Genomic DNA, 11367 nt, shown 5'->3' with positions numbered 1-11367 from the left:
TTTTCTGGTGTTAACTGCTGTTTGCTTTTTTTTTATTGTGGCTTTTTCTAATACATTTTTCCAGTGTAAAAATCAAGTATGTTCTGCATTTCGGCTGTTTAATTAAAATAAACACCTTTTTACAGAGTGACATCTTTTTTATATATATACTTGCATTTATATTTATTGGTTATATATTTTGACAGTGAATCTGATGCACAAATAAAGTGTTTGTTTTGTAACAGTTTAGTTGGCTATAAAGCTCGTCTTAAAGATAATAGCGTATATAAAACTGCTAAATACATTTTAAATTCAAGATATAAAATACAAGGTTATTATTTAAATTGTCTATGGAGTGATCATGTTTATAAATGTAATACTGCATGACTTTAATGTGCGCGCGCGCGTCTCATTCCAACACTGGAGCGGAGAGGATGTTGCTATGGGAAACGAAGCTACAACACGACACGACGCCACCTAAAAGACACAACACGACTTCTCTCAAGCTGCCGTTTTGACTGTTTTCAGGTAAGTTTAGTCCCTAAAACAAAGCAAATAATACATAAAACTGTTCCTCACACTTATTATTGGCAATTGATGAATATTCAGTTGAATATTATGTTATATAAGAGTGGTAAGTCTTCGTAAAAGTCCGTTAGCATATTAGCACTGGTAACGTTAGCGTCGGGGTAATATTACGTTAACTTACTTAATGTTAGCTCTTGTTAAACTTGTTTGTTAAAGTTTTGGATTTTATTTATTCTTTATGTGTAGATGAGAGGTTTTGTCAATGTTTTATTGAATGCACTCCATATGTAGTCTAAAATACGCATTGTACTGTAAAGGACCGTGAATCAGAAGTTCAATCGTGTTTTGATATTTCATGGTATCTTAAACAAATGTTAAGTAAAAAAGTGTTCTGTGGTTTCAGGAGTGAGAGAATAACCCCCTGCTACAGAAAATATAACACAAGATTCCTACATTTCTGAAGGGAACTGATCACAGAGATGCAGAAAAGACAGGTAACTTTAAGCAGAGGATTAATTCATATGAATTTCCATTGCACATCATTATGCACATGTTACAAGTCTATATATTATGCATCTGTTACTTGTCTTTATTGCAGTTATTTTAAGAAAGTTTTGACTATGAAACATGTGAGTGGTATTAAATTTCACATCACATGATTCTTCAGAACTTAATAAATATGCAGATTTGCTGCTAATGAAGTAATATTTGTGATTTTCATTTTGTTTAATTTTTTTATGATTAATTGATTTATTAAATCTTAGAAAAAAAGTTTACACTACATTATTTGTCATCACATCTGTTTTTAGCATTGATATCAATCAGAAATGTTTCTTGAGCAGCAAATCAGCACCATTTGATAATCACCATTATATTAGTTCAACCTCAAGCACTAAATCAACATCTTAAAAAAAGATTTCTGAAAGATCAAGTGACACTGAAGACTTGAGTAATGATGCTGAAAATTTAGCTTTACATCATAGCTATAAATTACATGTATATTTACACCGTTCACCCATCCCTTACACCTTAACTCATCCTCAAACAAGTCAATTTAAGCCCTAAATGAATACATTTTGATTTGTACAGGCATGATATGCAACTTGTATTCAGTCGTTTTGTTTTTTTTTTCTTTTGCTTTTGTTTTCCACATCAACTGAAAAGGAGGTCAAAGTTTAACCTAAGTGCCGTGTAGCTGATGAACATCTTTATATGTAAGTATATTTTTGACTGACTGCCAGACACTTGTCAAACAGTGATGAGCAAAGGGGCCGTTCTTTTAAAAAGATCAGGGAGATGCAAGTCTGAAGATAAATATACATTTTAATTCAAAATTGATTTATCTGTAAATATTTCATAATGTTTTGAGTTATGTGCCCTATATCCATTTAGATGTCCATCCATGTTTAAAATACTTTTAAATTTAACAACGGCTGCAAGTTATAAAAAAATAAACACAAAAATGTTAAAGTAAATTGAGAAAACATTTTCATCAGTTTGACAACATACACAATCTCACAAATAACATAGAAAAAGTGACAAAGCTGTCTTCTTTGTCTGTGTTTTATTACTCTCTTTGCACTCTCGGCCACTGTATGTAACAGTGATTAGTATAATGTAACGGTAGACAGATGAGGAATGTGAATATGTAGTTTAACTTTAAGGAGCGTTACTACTGGAACCATTTTTTGTACATATATATATATATATATATATATATATATATATATATATATATATATATATATATATATATATATATATATATATATGTATTGATTTACCTGTTAAAAAAATTAAGCAAAAAATTTATTATCAGGTAGATCAGCTCCTGACAGACATGTTAACAGGTCAGTTTAACTCTTATTAAATTCATTCATTCATTCATTCATTTTCTTTTCTGATTAGTCCCTTTATTAATCTGGGGTAACCACAGCGGAATGAACTGTCAACTAATCCAGCATATGTTTTATGCAGTGGATGCCCTTCCAGCTGCAACCCATCACTGGGAAACAACCATATACGCTTATTCTCACTCATACACTACAGACAATTTAGCCTACCCAATTCACCTGTACCCCATGTCTTTGGACTTGTAGGCAAAACCGGAGCACCCAGAGAAAACCCACGCAAACGCAGGGAGAATTTGCAAACTCCACACAGAAATGCCAGCTGATCCAGTCGAGGCTCGAGTCAGCATCCTTGCTGTAAGGCAACAGCACTATTGTGCCACCACGTCATGCTCTTATTAAATTATATTTATATAATGTTGTGTTTCAGTACATGCTATTTTGGAAAGACAAAATATATTCATAAGCTCTCAGAAAATTCAATAAGACAATTAACTGCACAATTACTTGAAATGTGTGGATGGGATTACATTATTTGTTAACCCAAAGTGAGTTTCTCTTTCTTTGCAGTATTGGATGCCTGATTGCAGTTCAACTCCAAACTCAGTTGGACCAGCTGATCTGTGTCTTCAGTATTACCACAAGCTACTGGGCAGATGTGTGGACACGACAGCTATGAGCCAAACTTGGGACGTTTGGTTTTTAGGTAATACCAGTGACAAAGTATTCAGTAAATTGCTTATAATAAAAGATGCTCACTGCTTACCCCCTTATAGTTAAGTTGTTTGCAGTTTCATTGTTGGAAAAATATCATACTTTTTCCTTTTTTATCAGCAGGTGGAGAGACCGTCTGGGCAGCAGAAACAAGACAACTAATCATAGTTGAGTTGAGATTAGTATTATTAACTTGACTAGTTTGGTTGCAGACTTGTTCAATACTTAACAATTTGTATAAGTTACAAGATCAATGGTCCTGCTATCAATGTTTTTGTAACTTAAATTCATTACAGTTTAGATACAATCAAATGTTCAAACCATCTCTGAGTGAATGACATCAAGGAAACAGGATCAAAAGATCATTCATTATAGACCGTTTCATAGGTAACAGCACATCCTTTGTGAAAAATAATTTATTTTTGTGTCATCATCACAAGACAAAATACATTTCAACTGATTCCAGTTGGTTGTATTTTTCAGGTCATTCTGTTCTCCTGGTGGTGAGGATGTGCAGAGGCTGTATTTGTGCAGCTGTATTCACACATACAAGCAGCCGACAAAGAGTTCTGGACCAGGACAGACAGGTAGTTCACAGTGGCTAGGCTAGAAATTTATACTTGGGTGGCCAGAAAGTGGCCTCCGCTATTTTGGGGGGTCCATACAAATAAACCAGTGTAAGCTATACTATTGCACTGAAAAAATTAAATGAAAGAATTAATTAATCGGTTGAACACAAAATATTTTAAAGAAAGCTTGAGTATCAAGGTGGCAATATACAGTATCTGTTACATTGTAGTACATGAGCTGGCTAATACAGACTCGTAAATGTTTAGTTGTTAAGATTAGTTAAATACTAAATCCTATACTTGAGACCGGCTGCATATACAGCTTTAACTGAACTTAATTTAACTAGAACTACACCAGCATTCCAAGTGCTCTAGACTAGCTTTTTGCACTGGTGCGTCTAAAATGTTTGATGGCATTGCATTTAACACTGCAATTTTACATGTTAAAATCACAATCCATATAGGCAATATTGACTTGTAAATGATTAATAAAAATCGGGTCAACACACATTATGGGGATTGTGTGTAGAATTTTGAGGAAATTAATGAATTTAATCCATTTTGAAATAAGACTGAAACATTAAAAATGTGGAAAAAGTGAAGCGCTATCAATACTTTCCGGATGCATTGTATATGGTTTTTAGCACGTTATCAAAGACTTAAAAAAATAGTCCAACATTATCTACAGCAGCAAAAGACCCTCCACATCAAAAGCTACTGGTCAGCTCACGATTCAGCAAACATCTGAAAAACAAATAGCTCATTATGCCTTCACAAGAAATCAGTGTTTTTGAGTCTAATGAAGATAGTACTATTTTATTAAATTATTATTTAGCCTGGCATGTTTACTGTTACAAAATATTTTAAATGTTTCTCAAAATAAAACATATTGTGTTCAATGGGGAAAAAGTAGCTGCTTTTTACACAGAGATAAAAAAAAAAACATTTCAGAGCAGTAATCACAATACTGTGAAACTGTGATATTTTTATATTATCTTATACCTGCCCATTCCTAGCCAGTTAGTTAAAGCATTCAGTCAGAGTTTTTTTTATTATTTTTTTTTCAGTTGTCCTATATTCTGTTTTTCTATGTTCTTGGAAATGCTGCTGTGCATGAAAATGTGACGATATATCCAGGTTCTATAGTTAATTCTGAAATAAATCTTAAAATGAAACAATATTTAAAAATGCAATATTTAATGTGTCAGACACTAAATAAACATGTCAATTCATTTATATTAATCTGATTCCTTAACAGGGCAGCACGGTGGCACAGAGGGTAACACGTTTGCCTCACAGCAAGAAGGTCGCTGCTTTGAGCTTCGGCTGGGTCAGTTGGCGTTTTTGTGTGAAGTTTGCATGCTCTCCCCGTGTTGGCGTGGGTTTCCTCCGGGTGCTCCGGTTTTCCCAAGTCCAAAGACATAGGTGAATTGGGTATGCTAAAATTGACCATAGTGTATAAGTGTGTGTGAATGAGTGTGTATTGGTTGCAGCTGGAAGGGCATCCGCTGCGTTAAACATATGCTGGATAAGTTGGCCTTTCATTCCGCTGTGGCGACCCCAGATTAATAAAGGGACTAAGCCCAAAAGAAAATGAATCCTTAACAGTTAATATTGGTATAATGAGCAGCAATTGTCATTTATGTAAATTAACCATTTGAGCATGCTTAGTTTGGGGTATGTTGTGCCATTAAATTGTCAATTGTCAATTTCTACATTTTAAATCTGCTTTAACTTTCTTCTTTCCTATGAACCTGGAAATATAAAATATATATTTTTTTGGTTTTTAACAAATTGCTTATTTTATTCTTAGATTGGTGTACGCTGATGGTCTGCTGAGAATTCTCCTGAGTTGAAGGGATCCTCCTGTCAGACAACCTCTCCAAAGTACAATAGGACTAGTAAGTAACATCTTAAACATACACTACTGTTTCATAGCTTTTAGGTTGGTATGGTAAATTCTCTTCTGATAGTGTCAGCTTTATTTAATTAATACAGTCAAGCAGTAATACTGTGAATTTAATACAATGTATATAATTAATAGTGTCACAGGATCCTTCTGAAAAAAATAGTATTCCAATGTACTGATTCTCTCCTCAAGCTGTTTTTTTAAATATAATAATAATGTAATGTGGTATCTGAAGATTAGACATATATTTAGATACACATTTATACTAACACAATGATACTAAAAACCAAAAAAAATTCATTATGATTTCACAAGGAATTTAACTTTCAAATGGCTTTTCTGAAAATTAGTGCTCAGACACACTCTTTAAGTTTAAATTAAATTACACATTTTAGCTAGGCACTTGCATAACACATACTCCAGTTATATGTCATGAAACAAATAATATATATTTGTGGTAATATAAACTGCTGCAATGCTAATCTTTCTCCTTTTGGTTTCTTGCTTTATTTAAGGGTTCCCACTACAAGGATTAGATTTGGCTACTGCAGTCCTGGTTTGGGCCAGCCTCACTTGTGAAGACTAAAGATGAAGACAACATACAAGAACAATTAAGAGGATGGCGACACACTTTATATTCCACCTATATATCCCCTTTTATGTGTAAGCAACATTCCACAAGAATAAAACAAAACTAAATGACAGGTTATGTCTTTTAATTTTATCTGTTTTCTTGGAACATTGTACACAATTTACAACCAGTTTTATATATATATATATATATATATATATATATATATATATATATATATATATATATATATATATATATATATATATAGGTCAGAGCAAGAAAATGTTATGTTTTCTTCTGGAGAAAGTCTTATTTCTTTTATTTATATTTTAGTTTTGAATAAAAAAAAAAAAAAAACATTTTAAGGTCAATATTATCAGCCTCTTTAAGCAATTTTTTTCGACTGTCTACAGAACAAACCATCGATATACAATAACTTGCCTAATTACCCTAACCTGCCTAGTTAAGCCTCTAAATGTCACTTTAAGCTGTATAGAAGTGTCTTGAAGAATATCTAGTCAAATATTATTTACTCAGTTATTAGAAACGAGTTATTAAAACTATTGTGATTAGAAATGTGTTAAAAAATATTTCCGTTAAACAGAAATTAAGGGATTATATATATATATATATATATATATATATATATATATATATATATATATATATATATATATATATAATCCCTTAATTTCTGTTTAACGGAAATATTTTTATATACTATATATATATATATATATATATATATATATATATATATATATATATATATATATATATAATGACAAAATCTGTTTTGTGTCGTGCATTAGAGTTTGCTTAAAAAAACTGGTTATCTCTGAGAAAGTATTGTTATTTTTTATTATTGATGTGTTATTAGTTCAGAGGAGATTGCAAATTGTTGAATGCCATTTATAAAAAAAAATTGTACTACAGACTTTAATAAGATTTTATCAGACAATTATTTTAATTTGTATGATTTTATTTACTACTGTAAATATTGTTTGCTTGGTATTTATTTTGTGTTTGTGTACTCTTTTATTATTGTAACTCCCTGAAGAAAGTCTTTTGGATACTGAACACATGACGGGAATTATCTTGTATTTTAAAATTATAGTCTTGGAAACATGCATTTTCTTTAACACTATTTAAGAAATTATAAGCATTATAACATGTGCTTACACAAGTTATTTGTGTTTTTACTATAGTAAACTATAGTCACCCTTAGTGTACATGTTTTGAAGTACTTGTAAATATTCCTATGGTCTTAATATAAATGCTGCAATGAACTTTGTATTTAAAATCTTTATTGCACAGTAGCTTAGCCATGGTTATAGTACAACTTGTTGTTTTTGTTTTAAACGTGGTAAAACATGGTTATGTGTGATAAAAGTATGTTAATCTATTTGTATGTTTGTGAAAATATTAATAAATCTTCAACTGTTATTGAGAGTGGTGTGTCGTGTTTATTATAAATAAGCAGCTGCTGCATCTAGTGGTCCATAAGTATGAGCAAAACGCCTGAGAACAGCGCCTCCGCGGCGCGGCCGGTATTTCCGGTTGCGTCGTCCTAACATCGGCCGGACAGCGTTTCCGATCATTTGCCGACGTCGCGGCGACATTTTGCCAATTAGCAAACGCTCCCTGAGCGACATCGCACCGATGGAATTTTGAAAATCGGCACGACGTCGGCCCAACGTATGTGTGCTGTCTGGGTGGGTTTAAAGGGAATTAGCCATTTCTCCTCAACGTTGATAATAAACTAATTTCTTTCTGTATGAAACATCAAACAGACACAGTTGCTCCTGAGTCCTGTCAAACCTCCACTAGTTTTTCCTCCATTTCGTGGGTCCAAATAAACCGAAAAAGAGCGCTTTAAACTTCTCCCCCAGCCTCCCGCTGCCCTGCAGCAGGTACACACACACACACACACACACAAGTGAAAGCTGCTCTCTCATTGGCTGTAGGCGATGGCTGATGTTATTTTCAGTCAAAACTCAATTCACACGGCATGATTTGAATCACCGACAGCTCCAGATATTTAGCATGCCAAATATCTCACAGGCATCGGCGACTCATCGGCGATTCTCTCAGATCGCGTCTTTGATAGTTTATACTGTGTGATTGTCACTCACGTGCACGAGCGGCGATTTGCCTGTGATTTCAGGCATTTGTCGGCGATTTCTCAAAACCTGTCGGCGAGCCAAAATCGGGGCTAAAATCACGCGATCTGAACTCGGCATTACAGTGACACCTCTGTTATCAAAAAACAAAATAAGAGATTGCTGCTCTTCACTAAATAACTGTAGTAATGCTAATCAATATTTAAATACAGTAAAAAGTGAATGGGATTTTATAACTTGATTTATTTTCTGTATAGGCCATTGGTTTTATTAGGCAAAATATTTTGTGTTATTGTTTATATTTTCTAATGTTTGCTATGTCTTCTTTTTAAAGCTAATTGTTGTCCCATATTTTTACATCCCAGTGTTGAGAGGTATGGCATAACATGGTTTGCTAATCAATAAATAGCAACCTCTTTGGTTGCTATTTTAAGACTGGCTGTCTTTTTTTAGTCTCTTTGTGCAAAAACGTCTTGCCCTGTTTTCAGCATTGGTACTGTGGCTTAGTTGGTCAAAGCGCCTGTCTAGTAAACAGGAGATCCTGGGTTCAAATCCCAGCAGTGCCTAATGTACAGTTTCCAGAATTGCTTCTTCTTAAGATTTACAAGTGTTTACGCAGCAAGCTGTTTAGCAGTGAGGTACTTAACAAAACTCAAATCCTTAAGAATGCTGCTCGTTCAAGAGGGCTTTGGACAATGTCTTTATAAAGCATGGTGTGGTAATGCATAACCAATTAGACTTTAATATTTCAAGTCCAGACATTCACACATGCAGCGCTACCGCTGTAAGTTGTTTTTTTCTTTTATTGATTAAACAATTAGCTCCTGTCTGACGCTGTGGCTTAGTTGGTCAAAGTGCTTCTCTAGTAAACAGAAGATTCTGGGTTTGAACCCCAGCAGTGCCTAGTCCGTAGTGAGATTGGCTTTTATAGGCCAGAGAGTACCAAAAAGTGCTTTCTGTGGAACAGTGCTGGAGCACTCAAGCTCTCCGGTGCAATCAATAGCGTCGGACTTCTAGGCTTTGAGCTGAGTCATGCAAAGGTTGTGGGTTCGAGTCCCACCAGAGTCGCAAGTTTTGCCCCTTTTCTTCACTTGACTCAGGTGTGGTGAGTTTCCATCATTTTACGCATCTGTACATCCCGTTTTGCTTCTTTCCTTCATTGCTCAGTGCAGGCTTAGATAATAGGGGTACTCTACAATGAAGCTGATGACTTACAGTTTTTTCTTAGTTTTTTACACACAATTACTTGTACTACAGACACAATTTCTACAACATGTGTAACTGATGCACCAACCCCCTGAACCAATTCTGCTAAACTACAAGCACAATTCCTGCTTTACACTCAAATTGCAGGTTTACAACACACTTTTTTCAAAACACTACACACAATTTTCTGCATATTACACAATTTTCATGCAAAAAATCTTTTGTTTTCACAAGGAACACACTGACAGTCTGTTTCTTAACAAAACTCAAATCCTTAAGAACGCTGCTCGTTGAAGAGGGCTTTGGACAATGGCTTTATATCGCATGGTGGGGTAATGTGTAACCAATTGGACTTTAATATTTCAAGTCGAGACATTGACACGTGCAGCGCTACTGTTGTAAGACAGGGGCAAAACAAATTGTCCTTGTCTGTCGTTGTGGCTTAGTTGGTCAAAGTGCCTGTCTAGTAAACCGGAGATCCTGGGTTTGAATCCCAGCAGTGACTTGTTTGCAGTGAGCTGTTCTTTTATGGGTCAGAGAGTACTCAGGCTTTGTGGCGCAATAGATAGCGCAGTGGACTTTTAGGCTGTGAGCTGAGTCATTAAAAGGTTGTGGGTTCGAGTCGCAAGCATTATCCATTTTCTTCACTGACTTAGGAGTGGTGCGTTTCCATCATTATAGGCATCTGTCCATCCAGTTTTGCTTTTTTTCTTTCATTGCGCAGTGCAGGCTCAGATAATAGGGGTACTCTACAATGAAGCTGATGACTTAATTGAGCTGTTTTAAATAAGGGAGATTGGAAAGCGGTGCAGGGCAGAGTGGGCTTAAAAAAAGGCTCGAATGCAACCTGTGGTTTTGGGGAAAAGTGACTGCCACCTATTGTTGAGATCAAGCCTTTTGGATTTGTCGTACAAAACCCTCTTTATGCATGTGCAAAGTAACTGAGTAGAAAGCATAGTAAATTTTGCTCCCCCCCACTGTCTTAGATGAAACTGTGTTTTGGTTTTTTCTTTTAGTGTTAAGACTAAGTTGGCCAAAGCACCTGTCTTGGGAACAGCAGGTGCTAGGTTCAAATCCAAAATGCACCTTTCCTTCAGATTATGGGAGAGTGGCTTTCTGATCTGAAAATCTTTCAATGGCCGATAGCATATGTTTGTCCAGATTTCCATTTTCTTTCCATCTTGTCAGCATTTTCTGCATCCTGACATGCTGGTTTTTGTGTTTTATTGTTTTTTCTTCATCGATTTTTGTTATCGGGCAAATGTCTCTTACAGTTAAACAACCTCTTTTGGTTGCCATTTTAAGACTTGCTGTCTTTTTTTAGTTTCTTTGTGCAAAATCATCTTTCCCTTTTCAGCGTTAGCGCTGTCGCTTAGTTGGTCAAAGTGCCTGTTTAGTAAACAAGACATCCTGGGTTCATGTAGTGCTAAATGTACAGGTGCCAGAATTGCTTCTTCTTAAGAGTTACAAGTGTTTACGCAGCGAGCTGTTTAGCAGTCTGTTTCTTAAAAAACTCAAAACCTTACAGGTTTTTCCAATTGTTTACACACAATTAATTGTACTTCAGACACAATGACTACAACATGTAACATGCACCAACCCCCTGAACCAACTCTGCTAAATTACAAGCACAATTCCTGCTTTACACCCAAATTGCAGGATTAAAACACATTTTTTTCAAAACACAACACACAATTCTCTGCATTTTGCACAATTTTCATGGAGAAAATATTTTGGTTTCACAAGGAACACAGTCATTCACAATTGTAAAGTCAGTTGTCCTACTTTGCATACTGATTCATCATATAGGTAAACACCTGTCACTCAGAACTGCAATTTAGAAATCAGAGCTCATCTGGTTCATAACTGGTTCTCTGCCTACCCATGTTTTTAGTTGTTTATCTCCCCCTCCATA

General features: G+C 34.8%; 1 long non-coding RNA gene and 1 other non-coding gene across 31 annotated transcripts; both read left to right on the top strand.

Moving 5' to 3' along the window:
- The first annotated feature begins 423 nt into the window (after nt 1-423).
- On the top strand, nt 424-6253 carry LOC148681614 (uncharacterized). Of its 30 annotated transcripts, none has more exons than XR_015942793.1 (12): nt 424-507; nt 911-1001; nt 1672-1721; nt 2327-2357; nt 2607-2714; nt 2928-3063; nt 3192-3458; nt 3555-3658; nt 4708-4777; nt 4899-4970; nt 5454-5541; nt 6065-6253. It is a non-coding gene; the product is annotated as an uncharacterized LOC148681614 (long non-coding RNA). The 30 variants fall into 30 exon arrangements; XR_015942785.1 differs by having other exon boundaries at nt 2485-2714; XR_015942791.1 differs by lacking the exon at nt 2327-2357 and having other exon boundaries at nt 3195-3458.
- Nucleotides 6254-8738: 2485 nt separating this feature from the next.
- Nucleotides 8739-8812, top strand: trnat-agu (transfer RNA threonine (anticodon AGU)). The gene has a single exon. It is a non-coding gene; the product is annotated as a tRNA-Thr (tRNA).
- Nucleotides 8813-11367: the final 2555 nt, after the last annotated feature.

Source organism: Danio rerio, chromosome 4, assembly GCF_052040795.2.
Source record: "Danio rerio strain M-AB ecotype USA chromosome 4, GRCz13ab, whole genome shotgun sequence".
Classification (NCBI taxonomy): domain Eukaryota; kingdom Metazoa; phylum Chordata; class Actinopteri; order Cypriniformes; family Danionidae; genus Danio; species Danio rerio.
Note: the sequence above shows the minus strand (reverse complement) of the source record. Positions and strands in the feature narration are given on the sequence as shown.